The sequence below is a fragment of the Vigna unguiculata genome, chromosome 6 (assembly GCF_037176805.1).
Source record: "Vigna unguiculata cultivar grain cowpea cultivar isolate G323 ecotype 2 chromosome 6, ASM3717680v1, whole genome shotgun sequence".
In the NCBI taxonomy this organism is placed as follows: Eukaryota; Viridiplantae; Streptophyta; class Magnoliopsida; order Fabales; family Fabaceae; genus Vigna; species Vigna unguiculata.
Window position 1 is genome coordinate 24,006,254 of NC_140797.1, and position 4,879 is coordinate 24,011,132.

The 4,879-nt window shown below is 39.0% G+C and overlaps 1 non-coding gene across 1 annotated transcript; it reads left to right on the forward strand.

Annotated features, from left to right (window-relative positions):
- Nucleotides 1-535: 535 nt before the first annotated feature.
- LOC114189306 (small nucleolar RNA R71) lies at nt 536-644 on the forward strand. The gene has a single exon (XR_003605610.2). It is a non-coding gene; the product is annotated as a small nucleolar RNA R71 (small nucleolar RNA).
- The last annotated feature ends 4,235 nt before the right edge of the window (nt 645-4,879 follow it).

A 4,879-nucleotide genomic window follows, 5' to 3' on the forward strand; every position in this document is an offset into this window, starting at 1 on the left:
GGGGCTGCTGGTTACCCTGGTTTCCCCATCTCAAATTAGTGTGATTCCTCCATCCTGGATTATATTTGTTGGTTGACAAATCATGGTGGTTTTGTTGTTGCTATTGGGGCATATTGTTGTTGAAAATATTTGCTGCATAGGCCTGAAGGGTATCCACTGGTGTAGAAGAAGAAGCCTGTTGTTGCAATGTTGGGCAAGAGTCTGTAAAATGATCAACAGATGTACAAAGGCCACAAACTCTTGCAGCTGGAGCTCTCTGATTGGAAGCAAGTTGATTGACCAGTGTAGTAAGAGCATCAATCTTACTTTCCAACTTCTTTGTGTACTCGGCTGCTCCTACATCATGAACACCTCTAACAACTATGGCATCCCTCCTTGTGCCAAATTGTTGAGAATTTGAAGCCATGTTTTCTATCAGTTGCCTGGCTGCAGCTGGGGTTATGTTACCAAGGGCACCACCACTTGCGGCATCAATCATATTTCGATCCATGTGGTGCAAGCCTTCATAAAAATACTACAGGAGGAGATGTTCAGAAATCTAATGGTGTGGACAGCTTGAATAAAGATTCTTGAACCTCTCCCAGTACTCATAAAGGGTCTCCCCAGATTGCTGCTTGATGCCAGAAATCTCCTTCCGTATGGCTGTTGTCCTTGAAGCAGGAAAGAACTTGGCAAGGAACAATCTCTTGAGGTCATCCCAGCTTGTGATGGACCTGGGTGCTAGGTAGTACAGCCAGTCTTCAAGTATACATGGTCCTCTTGTACATCTGCAGGCTTCATGGTGGAACAGACGACATGAAACTGCTTCAAGTGTTTGCACGGGTCCTCACCTGCAAGACCATGAAACTTTGGCAACAAGTGTATCAAACCAGTTTTGAGCACATATGGAACCTCCTCCTCAGGGTATTGTATGCATAAACTATCATAAGTGAACTCTGGTGCAGTGAGCTCACTCATGGTTCTCTCATGAGGTGGAGGAGGTTGAGCCATGTTATCAGTATGAAAATGCTCAGAATAAACAGTATGCTCAGAATGCAAAGAATGAGGAGTTTCAGGAATGTGATGAGAATCAGAAGAATCAAGAAATGTCACTGAATATTCAGCATGCAAAGATGGATTCCTAGGATGCCTACTTCCTCTATGGAATGTCCTATCAATCTCAGGGTCAAATGGTTGTAATTCAATTGGGTTTCCCCTAGTCATGCACCAAAAAGCATTAATTGTGGTGATATTGGCATAACAAAGGGTATAACTACAAGTATACTCAAACGACCTCCAAATGACTTGAAAATTGGTAGGATATTCCTTTGAGTGGTCAAACAGAAGCACAAAAAAAATCAGATTAAAACTCAAAGCACAAGTATTTTTAAAAATTTTTCAGAAGTGGAAAAAATGAAGAAAAATCACAAAAAACATTGCTGAAATGTAGAAAATGGCATTTTCTGGAGATTCTGAGTTTGCAAACCAACGGAGCGGGTTACAAAAAGATGGGAAATCAAATTCTACCCCAAATCCATATAAAATAATAGTGATTCTGATAACCAGAGCAAAAGTTATGGTCTTCTGAAGTTTCACTAAAAATCAGTCCAAAATTTTTTTGAATCTCTTAACTCAGACCATACCAACTGCTATAGCTATTTTTCCTATCAAGTTCAACGTCTTAGAAGTGGGGGAAAAAAATTTCAAGTCAAAAAAAGCTCCGTAGCTACCAAAACAAAAATCCAGAAGTTAAATGCCAGATTCAGACACTATTCAAACACTATTCACTACTACAAATGACACTATTCATGCGCGCCGCGACACTATTCACTACACTACACAGAAACACACAGGAATGGAAACAGGCACTGAACCTAACACAACATTAACATCACAATGAACATATACCAACTCAACCACACTTGAACTACACACACACCAAAACACAAAGCAGAAACACACTTGAAATTTTACTTTGAACGAAACGATTGGTCCCCGGCAACGACGCCAAATTTGATAGAGGTCGTACCCCACCAAATTAAAACATATTAAATGCAGTACATGAAAGTGAACCAAGTCGTCTCCCAATGACCAATATTTTCATTCAAAGCGAATTTTCCAGATGAACACAACAATAAAACACAGGGGGGGTTGGCAGACAGATTCGGAATGCTAATCAATAGATAAATTTAAATGCTACAGTGACTAAAACCGTATTGACATCCCTGATTCAAACGCAATTTCACTTATCATAGGCCACCAAATTAACACCAACCCTGCCTTGTCTCAATCCACTAGATAATAATTCACTAAGCGAAAATTACAATCTAGCTTCATTATGCAATTAAGCAATGCACACATCCTTAAATTCGTGACAGCCAAGCTACATACATTAAGCATGAACGTATCTTAAACAAGACACATGCAATTACTCTGTAAATTAAGCATTGACAGATTCACCACATGCATTCCACGAATTCAGAACAAAACATGGCAGATTTCACAAAACAAGCACAACCTCAAAGCTTCATTGCATTTTTCATCAAGGAGTCAATACACGAATTTAGCTAGACATGGAAATGAGTAATTAAACACTTCAAAACTGAAATCACAAAAATCAGAACCAAGAACCCTAACTTATCAAATCTGAAAACGCAATTTAAGAGCAAAAATTGAGATTTCCAAGCTTAAATGGAATGCAAAACGGTGTTATCATATATAAATGCGAAAACCCCATGAATGGGTATTCTTCCAAGTCAATAAAACCCACAAAACGAACTGCCCAAGCAAGAAAACGAATTCCAAACGTAAAACCCTCAATGGGTGCTGTCAAATATGCATAAAAACGGTAAAAATGAGCCAAAAACGTGAAAAACCGCAAGGGGGGCGTCCATGGAAGCTTGGAGAACGAAAATGGAGGTTTTGAAGAGAGGTTGAAGATGATGGAGCGGCTGGCCTCCCCTCATACAGACCTAATTCGTGGTCATATCACCCATGCCACTCATATTTACAAAACTGCCACTCTGCCACTTAGATTTACAAAAATGCCACTCTGGGCCTTAAATGTTGACCCATTTACTTTGCTGATGTGGAAATGACATGGAAATGACGTGGCAATGATGTGGAAAGTTTCTTCAACTAAATATTAATGTCCAAGCTCCAAAATTGCTTCACCCAAATACCTAAAAATAATTAAAAACAAAAATTAGGCCAAATAATGTGAAATTAGTCCAAATTCGGAACAGTGGCCCAATAAAGCCCAACAGATGAAAAACACTCTAATGATGAACAATTAAGCACTAATCAACTTTCTAATGGGTACACAAAGGCTAGTGAAATGGAAGAAAATAATGACTCATCACCAAGCCCTACAAACTATCATGGCTTAAGGAAGAAGACATTAAAGTAACTAAACAAGTCCTCATTAACTTTTCAATTGGAAATTTTAAAGATGAGGTGTTATGTGATGTTGTGCCTATGGAAACAACTCATATTTTGCTAGGTAGGAAAGTCTTTTATGATGGCCACGCTAACATCTATGCTTTCTCCTTCCAAGGCAAGAAGTTCACACTCCTACCTCTCTCACCCAATCAAGCAAATGAGAACCAAAATAAAGTGAAAGATAAGAGAAAAGATGAAAAAGAAAAATAGCAAGTTACCTCCAAAGTGTTACTTGCCTCCAAAAAAAGATTTCCAAAGCAAGATGCACAACACCATTCATCCTTCTCTTCCAAGCCTCAAAAGGAAGACCTAATGCGCAAGCATGAGAGGAGGAAGAGTGGTCTAGAAAAGAGGGATGGCCTAACCAAAGCTAGGAGTAATACCCTTAGAAAGGATGGAACAAGAGCTCATAAAAGGGAGGTGCAAATCCTCCCCCAAATCAAGTGAAGCTCCATCTACAAAGGCTTAAAGAATTTGTCGTCAAATTCTCTCCAAAGAGGGAAGGATGATGAAGGATTAACCCCAACCAAGGATGGAGGCACATGCTTAAGAAGACTAAGCATGTTTAGAAAGGAAGTTCACTAATCCTTCATCCCTTTCATTTATGTTTGTTATTTTTGATTCCCAAAGTTGACTTAGTTGAATCAACTTTAGTTGAGTTGTTGACCTTTGACTAGGTTTGAGTTGTTGACTATAGTTGACTTGACTTAAGCCAACATGCTAATCTATGTTTATTTCCTTTATAGGTTAATTAGGAGTAAGAAAACAATGCTAGGTGGCGCATGGTGATTGGGGAGCATAAATGATGTGGAGGAGAGAGTAAAGCAAATGCAAAAAGCATAAAGTAAAATGCATGAAGCAAGTGTACCTATGTACCTTTGGTCTCCTTTGTTTTTAGCACACTTTGGCCACATTTTGGAGACATATGAGACACATTCTTTGTCTCATTTTGTGCTAGAACGAAATTAGCCTTGCACACACCATAGTTGGCTCTTTTGTCTCTTATTTTTGTAACCTTATTTGACCTATTTTCTAGAAGCTAGGGTTAGGTTTTTGTAGAGACATCCTTAGGTATCTTTTATTTGCTTAGAGGCCCCTAAACTCTTCTATATAAGGGGTGCTCCTAGACATGTAAAAGGGTTGAACATTTTAAAGTAAAAACACTCTTGTGTCTCAACCATTTGTGAGAGTTTTCTCCCTAGGGAGGGAATACTTTTAAGCCTTATCTTGCATAGCAAGTGGCGGCACACATCCACTCATCTTCAAGGTTGCCATGGCTTCTAGCCTACCCTTGTAGTGGCGTGCTTCTCACATTTTTACCGTTTCTTTCCTTTCCATTTTATGTTTTCTTCTTCCTTTAATTGTTCTTGGTTTTCTATGGTTTATGTGCTTTTCATTACTTTTTTGTTTTGAATCAATCCATCATCTTCTTCTCTTGAGCTTTGTGAAAGGAACCTTC